Source organism: Asterias amurensis, chromosome 9, assembly GCF_032118995.1.
Source record: "Asterias amurensis chromosome 9, ASM3211899v1".
In the NCBI taxonomy this organism is placed as follows: Eukaryota; Metazoa; Echinodermata; class Asteroidea; order Forcipulatida; family Asteriidae; genus Asterias; species Asterias amurensis.
Window position 1 is genome coordinate 17,677,667 of NC_092656.1, and position 9,609 is coordinate 17,687,275.

Here is a 9,609-nt window from a genome sequence, read left to right on the forward strand (position 1 = left end):
CAAGAGCCACCTATGGGCCTTACAACCCCTTAAGTCAGGCCAGTTTGTACTTTATTTTAAATCTGTTGATTTGTTGCGCCGTTATGGTTCGGCCTTGTCGTCCATCTCTGGGTGCAGCGTGTCCGGTGGCAGTGGTTTGACCACTGTCACCAGGTCACTGTGTCATACATTGCCATGGAGATTTACGACATGGTCGAGCGCCATAAATTGCGCAATTATGGCGAAGTTTTCTCCGGCCACTTCTGTACCCATAGAGGTGAGCCGAAGGTGTTCAATGGCAATTGCCAATATCGTATGCGCTTAAAGCGTTACATTCCGACGGTTCTCCGCATCGGGGACCGCAACGCCTGGGTCTCGTATCTTAGACAGACCCGGACAAGTGCCCGATGTGAGGAACCAGGACACCAGGCCCGTGATTGCGGCCAGGTGAGATGCTCCACATGTGGTGAGGTGGGACACGTCATTTTGTCGTGTCCCAACGCCTCGGTGTGTACGATCTGTGGGGAGAAGGGGCAAACCAACACAAGGAGGGGAACTCGATGAAAGCATTCTCCAAGGGGTTCCTTCGGACAGCAAGCGACGGGAAATAAAGAAGAACAAGGAGGAGCAGGAGTTGGACGATTCTGATGGAGGCTCTATCTATGAAGGGCAGGGGCACATGGCGGGGAACTGCCCCCTCCTCTGCGTCTACCGGCAATGTGGCAACCGGGGGCACTCAGCCAACCGTTGCCCGGAGTCATACGCAGCAAGGGCACGTATGCACCTCGCCAGATCCACAGAATCAAGTGACAAGAACAGCAACGACGACGGTAGCGTCAAGAGCAAGTCAACTCCACGGCCGACCTCCCCCTTTATGCTAGAGGTCACGACCACGGAGGAAAGCGAGGAGGCGGGGGAGACCCCCAGGGAGGACGAGAAAGCAAAACGCGAGGCCAAGAGGGTCTCGAAAGCCATGGCCTACGTAAACACCCAAACCTGGGCCCAACAGTGTTCTTCCGGGGAGCTAGTAATTGACTCCGCCGAAGAGGGCCCCACAGCATGCCCCATGCCCAAGAACCCAGCACAAGCACCGCGCAAGACCGTAGCAGCTCTTGCCCCAAAAGCAGGTCCCGGGACCGGTGCCTACAGGAAAGAAGGAGAATGTGAAGGCCCGGCGCCCCCCAACACGGCCAGACCAACACAGGGAGGGGAAGTGAAAGTATTCTCAAAGGGGTTGTGCCTTCGGACTGCCAACGACCGGAAAAGAAGAACAAGGAGGAGGGGGAGTTGGACGATTCGGAAGGAGGGTCAACCGTATCAAACATCTCCCACAAACGCGGCAGTGACTCGTCGTCCTCCTCCTCCCCGCCACAGGCGGAAAACAAGATGAACAAAAAGAAAAAAGGAAAGAAGGGGAAAAAGAACTACTGAACTTTAAACTTATTTACACGCTCTAATGGCTGAGTTTTTTGTATATGCTCTTTGTTGTATTTGTTTTATACTTTCAATGTATAACTATAATTTCTGTTCTATTAATGTAAATGGCCTTAGGGACAGGGCAAAATGCCGTCAGACTCTCGCCTCCTGCAGCAGGGAAAACAGTGACGTTTTACTGCTGCAGGAGACCCACGCCTCGGGTTTCCGACATGCAAGGGAATGGGACAGAGAGTTTGACGGCAAGGGTTTTTGGTCTTTCGGGACAACATCCAGTTGTGGCGTAGCCATCTTGTTATCCAAAAGACATTTGAGAAGACCAACAAACTATTTGCTTGACAATGTGGGTTGTTCGGTGTATGTCACCATTACAATGCCAAAAACCAAGGTTCGTTTTACAGTTGTAAATTGTTATGCACCCAATGATCCAGCAGAGAGGCAGAATTTCTTTAAGCAGGGATGCCAGTGGTTTCATAACTATTGTTATCTCCATCGATAATTGCGTTTTTGTATCCTTTATTCTTCAGTATTCCTAGTATTGTCCCGCCCGCCTTCCCCTTAATTCATTATAATCAAAGCATTTCTAGTATTTACTTTGTATTGAGTGCCTTTGGAATGCCTGGTATGCACAGGGTGTCGACCTAGTGGGCCTTTGCTGTTTAGCAGCGGATTCATGTAGCAAGGACAGTTGGGTCATTTCTGTTCCTGTGTCCGTTGAGTTCAGTTTGAGTTTTATTTTAGTTCTGCTCCTGTATTTTTTCCTAGTCATCTCTCGTAAGTAATATATATCTTGTTCACAACTGTGTTAGTTTTAACATAACTTTTCTTATGTAAAAATATCTCTACTTGTTATAATCAGCAAGGCGCTGTTCTCTCCATTTCAATATTATTAACGGCTCTTAGCTTCTGAGGTTAGTTTCTCATATGATTCATTTATTCATTATATTGGATATTTATTACATTTCTTTGATTTTTTTTGTTCGTGTAAAAATTATCCCCCATTGTTTCGCGTATATTGTTGGTTAATATAATGTTTATTTCCTGTTGCTTCTCATATATTTATTATTGTTGGTTTATTATATGACTATAATAGCACCCCAGTATGCCGTAGTGAGCCCTGGAATGCAGTAGTTAGCCCCATGAATGATGCCCACGTGTATGGATGATAATGAGTTCTCCCCGCAACTACATGTAATGTGAGTTCCCATCACCCAAGCCATCGACACACTTCCCAGGGCAATTCATGTCACTAATTGAGGCACTGGCATCGTCACGTGAACTTCCGTGCGAGCATCTACCTAGGTTCCATGAGAAAGGCATTGGAAGATGCCAAGTCTTCGGATGTAAGTATGTTTACACCAGCCAAAAGGACATGTCAGACGACCGACTAAAATTCCATCCAATGAGGCCTATCCATTGATTGATTTTGACTCTAACACCAAGCCCCATAAAAATCTGTAACTCTCCGATACATGTATACAAATTATTTAAATTTTAATTTATTGGCTTTTTATTTGTTTATTATTATTGTTCTTACTACTTTTGGGTTGGATTGTTTGAAGCAATACCTGGATCGCTAACAACAACAACAACAACAACCTTGAAAGGCTGTTAGCTAGTGTTCTTGCTTTAAAGTTTTTGAAATCGGGGCCCACACTTCAAAATCTGAACCATCATTTAATATTGAGCAGCAGAAGAGGTTTCCCCGGCCCATGGAATTGTGACCAACTGGCTTGGAATACCCAGTCATTTGTTTATGTAGTTATTATTATTCACCGAATTCCTTTCCTTATTATAAGTAAGTTCAATTTATAAAGAATACTTCCAGTTCGCTGAGGCGTTACGGGTGTGGCGCAGAGCAAATACTGCATTGGCAGCGCTGGACTAATCATACCTGCACAAGACAGCGGCAAGACGTGTTTAAAGTGTTCGTTCTTTCCGTTATTTTTGGTGCACAACTTTAGTTAAATTAAGTTGTATAAAATCTTCAAGCAATAAATGTCATAACTCCATGCCACTCGTTAGCACCATTCCCCCGGAGTTTCTAAGTAAGTTGCAAGATGTTTTTATTAAGTATTGGAATTGCTTTACTTGATATAAAGCCTATTAGACAATTATTGAGCCTTTTTTATTGCATTTAATATTGTGAACTTGTCCAGGTAGATTTTCATTGCTTATAATTTTGGTACATTTTGTGGAGCTAAATTGGTTTCACGAAACATCTTTTTCTGCCGAGACAGCCACTTAAGATTGGGCTGTAAAATTTACCATTGTGTTTAGATGAACTATGCGCCAAGAAGTTGACTCTATTGGTGCCGTGAGATAGTTCTGGTGAAACATTTTTAAAATTAATGTGAAGAACGGTCATTAATTAAGTATCCATCAATGAGATGTAGTATTATTTAACAATGATAACGTTACGTTAATTTCCAGCTGGTATAAATCCCTTTTGATGTCTCTCACTGAGTCTACTCCTCTGGCTAGTTAAACCCGTCCCTACAACTTGTTGAGGTACGAGTAATATGCATTGTGTTTTCTTTAAATTGTTTTAATATAAAAATGTCTCCATACATGCAGTTATGCTGCGTAACAGATATGTTATGAGTGATAGGCAGAAAGTATTACTATTTGGCCACTCGTTCCCAGCAATACTTTTATGGTTGTCACAAGACAAATCTAAGAGTGTTGCGCAAACGATTAAAGTCACTGATGATGATTCGAGTACATAGAAAGTAACAATCTTGCAGTTTTGATATCCTATGTACAGAAACAAAGACGAATGATTTATTTGATGTACATGTAACTCCCAAGGTAGTTGTAAATAACACAGTGAAGTTTCTTGAAAGCTTAGAAGCAGAGGGAGTCAAGCCTTAGTGTACTATGTTTGCCTTCAGTGATTCGTAGGTCGAGAATTACTCGGTCTGGCCAAGTTCCTTAACAACTATTAACAATCCGAGTCAGAAGATGGCTCGCTGAGCAGGACACTTGCTATACCACTTTCTTGATGTAAAGGGATATCCTCAGAGGAAAAATTGATAGCGCAAAGTACTTGGTAGATGGTTGTCCTCGCAATGCAGCCGGGATGATGAAATATGGCAGAGGATTGAAAGATGCGATGATGAAATATGGCAGAGGATTGAAAGATGCAATCAAAAATAAGTAGAAGATAACAGAGTTAGATAATGAGCTTAGTTTTGTTAACCCTTAGATGTTGTAAGTGAGATTTACTTTAATATTCTTAACAGTCTTATATAAAACACTTAAGTTTTGTAATATGTCACATCTTGCTTTGTGTAATTTTTAATGGGTGTAACGTGACATGTTGTTTAGTCTTAGTGGAGAATTTAAGATCTCACCAATGTGTTTTATATTAACTGTTGATATAATGGTTTAATTAGATCTTGAAACTAAGGATACTTTTAATATGATGATTGTAGTATCCTTGCACCTGATAAAGCAACCCAATCTATATACATGTGTTTCTCATCCACATTCCAATCTCATGATATCCAACTAATGAATATGCATATATAGAGACCACCACCCAATGCAGTGATTGTACCCTTGAAACAGTAGCCCATAGATAAGTATGTATCTTACATTGTATGTGTACTATAAGCAAGACATGTGTGAGACACAACAAACCAAGCATCAAAGCAACAGCTCTTGTAGAACTCAAGACATTACATTGGCGACGAGGATACAGGACAAGTGCTAGGAACATCAACACCAACATGCCACATTTCTCTATTGCCTGTACCACCACCACAAATGACATGGCCGATCGCAACCTCCCCATGAGCTGGAAAAAATTCGAGCAAAACTTCAACATTGCTACTCGCATACACGACAAGGACGACACATTGCGTGTTGCCACCCTACTGTTAGTCATCGGCCAGGGTGCTGTAGACGCCTACAACACCTTCACCTGGGATGAGGAAAGTGACAGCCACATACGATAAAGTCTTTGACAAGAAATTTGCTTCACTCTGCAAAAGCAAGAAGAACACCACATATGAGCTTTACCTTTTTAACAGCCGTAGCCGTGGCTACTACTTTCATCACATCCCAAGACCTCACAAGACTGGTGGAGGAGTTGCAATACTGTACAGATCTACTTTATCTGTCTCTGTGAAAAGTAATGACATCCAGTACACAACTTTTGAATCTCTTCATGCTGAAGTTTCCGGAAACTCCAAGTCTGTTCGACTTGTCATTGTATACAGACCTGAAAGGGATTCAAACGGCCAACATGTGACTTGCTCAAGTTTTTTAAGGGAGTTTGAGAATTTGATTTTGGAATATCTGCTTCATCCATCGGAAATCATCATCACCGGCGACTTTAACATACATGTTGATGACGTCCACAACACCAATGCAAACCAGTTTAAGCATCTACTTCAAGCTTTTGGTCTTACCCAGCATATCAAGGAGCCGACACATCGTCTCGGTCATTGCCTATACCTTGTCATAACTCGTGAAATCTCCCCACCAATTGTCTCAAACTTTGTTGTTCTACCTGGATTATCTGACCATTATGCAGTCATGTGTAACTTGAGTCTGTGCAAGCCCAATGTCCAACCGTCACTATAAAGAGCCGACAATGGAAACATGTGAATTCACCCGAAGTGTTCCATGACATAGGCACTCATTTAGCAAATCTAGAAGTTGATCATGACTGCTTGGATTCCTATGTCAGCCAATATGAGAGTATAGTCAGTGACATCTTGGATAAATACGCACCTTGGAAAACGAGATAAGGTCCGAACTGAAGTCTCCTCGTTCAATGATGATATTCGTACAGCGAGAAAGATCTGTCGTCAACTGGAGCGGAAGTGGCGGAAAAATGTCAAATTGGCAATACAACAACAAGAATATCACAACCAATGTAAAGTAGTTAGGAATTTGAGCAACCAGGCAAAGATCATCCATTATTCATCTCAAGTACAAGAATCCTCAGGAGATCAAAAGATGCTCTTCAAGATAATTGGTAAGTTGTTGCTCAAACCCAAAACCCCTGTCCTTCCATCCACCTACAATAACCAGGACTTAGCAAATGAGTTCCAGAAATTCTTTGGTCACCAAGATTTCAGACATCCGCTCATCATTTTTATCAGTCCCTTACAACGTGCCGCAGACATTGCCTCATCTTCAACCAGCTAGAGTGTAGACTATCTGTGTTTGAGCCTGCCACTGTTGCTGCCAGATTCAAAGGGTTATTATGAAATCTCCTTCAAAATCCTGTGAGCTGGATCCAGTATCAACATCCATGATAAAGCAAAACATTAATATATTTGTACCCTACATCACTAAGCTTATAAACGAATCTCTTAGTTCCGGTTGTTTCCCAGATAGCCTCAAAGTTTCCTACATCAGGCCGCTCATCAAGAAACCAAACTTGGACAAGGAGATATTCAAAGACTACAGACCGGTCGCAAACATAAAATATCTTGGAAAAGTCACCGAACGAGTTGTGTCATCATGTATTTCTGACCACATTCATACTTTCAACCTGTCCGACGTGTTCCAGTCAGCATACAATCCTTTCCATGGGACCGAGGCTGCACTACATGTATAGTCTGTGTGAGCAACGATATTCTCTCATCTATGGACAATGGTAACCTTACAGCACTAGTCCTGCTAGACTTGAGTGCTGCTTTTGACACTGTTGATCATAACATCCTTCTCTCTCGGCTCCAGAATCACCTTGGCATAGAGGACACTGCCCTAGCATGGTGCAAATCATATCTCCACAATAGAACTCAGCATGTATGTATTGGCACTGCAATATCTGACCCTGTTGTTTTAAACTCTGTGCCACGCTGTACACTTTACCGATTCGTGACATCATCCTCAAATTTAATCTGAATTACCATGTGTACGCAGACGACACTCAGCTATACATCACGTTTAAATCTTCACAAGAAAATGCCAATGCATCTATTGCAAGACTTGAGAAATGCATCCAAGAGATTCGACGTTGGATACAACAAAACTTCCTGAAGTAAAATGATGATAAGACAGAGTTCCTTTTATTTGGGTCACGTCAACAGTTAATTAAGGTTTCAGTGCCATACATCTCCATCGGTGATGCTCGGATAGCTCCCTCACTGAAAGCTCGGAACTTCATCAATGACACTTCAGCCACACATCAACAATATTGTTCGTTTATCATCATATCACATCAGGAATATAGGTAAGATTCACAAGTACTTGGACAAAAGTGCCACTGAAAAGGTCATTAAAGCATTTGTTATTTCTCGTCTTGACAACGGCAATGCTCTTTCCTTACAGTCTTCCTAACAACCAGATTTCCCGACTTCAACGGCTCAAAAATACTGCTGCCGGCATTGTGACACTGTCTACAAAATCCTGTTCTATCACCCCCATTCTGAAACAACTATACTGGCTCCCTATCTCTCAAGGAATCATCTTCAAGCTGATGCTCATTGTCCACAAAGCTCTAAATGGCAAGGCTCCCCACTACATTTCTGAACTGCTTCAAGTTTATACTCCATCAATGAATCTTTGATCAAGTTCCATGCTTCTCCTCATTGAACCCGAGTCTCGACACTCACGGGGTGACAGCCGCGCCACGCATCTGGAACTCTCTACCACTTCATCTTCGTCCTTAAGTTTGTACCGCAAAATTCAAGTCTCTTCTCAAAACTTATCTTATGTCACAGGTTTTCAATGACTAATTTTGTTGTGTCTGTTTTTCTTTGTGTTGTGTTTTGTTTTTATTTTGTTTTTACTGCGCCTTGAACACCCAGCAGGGTGGTTATGTGCGCATTACAAGTCTTAGCCAGCAGGATGGTGAGCCCATCGATGTCTTTGTCACAGCCCTGAAAAACGTCGCAGAAACATGAATTTGGGGAACTCAAAGACTCACTCATTCGAGACAGAATCATTCAAGGCATTGCAGACTATGGCATTCAAAAACGCCTTCTACGCGATACTGATCTTACCCTTGACAAAACAATCGCCATCATCAGATACGAACAACAATAACTGCCTCCACACAACTCAGCCACATGGCAGGCAACGACCAATCCAGAGTATATGCGGTAAAGTTGCAGTCGCGACAACGCTCGAGACAATCCACATCAGAAACAATGACGAAATCATCAGCTGCTTTTAAGCAGGGAAGCTGTGGGAACCTTAAAATAGTCCTTGACACTGCCCCTTTAAGACATAGATGTAGTTTGTTTTACATCAGTGTTTATTGCGATCTTCCGCCATTGGAAACAGGCATCACTATGTTTTGGTATACATGTAGATTAAATGCATAATCTCAATTTCATGATGCATGATCTCCATTTCATGATTTGATGTAACTTTTGATGTGATTATTACTGCCCAACTGCCTTTGTAGATGCCATTGTGGCCTAACTTACATGTAGGCTGCACGCCATTAATATGCAAACGTGTATAAGTACATGTAGGCCGGGTGACACACTATGTGCAGTGGGGTTTTACACTGTTGTTTAGGCATGGGCGATGCAACTACACTATTTCTACTTCGGGCAGTTGGTGACTGGACTTTCATTTAGACGCAATTATTGTCATCTTATAAGATGCATGGGTATACTACATTTATTATAGAAGTTGATTACTAACATTTGTGACTCCATAAAGGTAGCAAGACCATTTACTTTATTTGAAAACAATTCTTTTGGGGTAACGTAAGTGCAAGTATTTAACTCAATATGGCAAGGATGGTCCACACTTCCAGGTAACTTGCATAAGTGGGCTGACCTGCTGTGCTCTTTGAGAGTAGAGACTGACAAGGTCAAATAAATTTTTTTCACTAGCAGTTTTTCTTTGGTTCCCTAGGGTTAAACAGACAATCGCCATCACAACCACAAATACCTTATTCATAAAACAGGCAGCAATTTGCCACAGGTTCAGTTCTGTGTGCTTTTGAATCACTTTGGTTTCTACATGATTTTGGAAGACTTATAACTTTTGTCCCATCAGTCTCATAGATTAATTGTTTTGACTTACATTACTAGTCTTTGTTATGTGATATTCATTAATCCAAGCATTGACATGGCCTTTGTAATAAAGTGCATTTTCCTACTACGTTGTACCCCAAACCTTATTGCTTCATTGACTGTTGCACATTAGCACCCAAGTAGATATTTGTCATTTGATCGTAGGCCCCACATCATTTTGTGGTTCACACCATTTCAT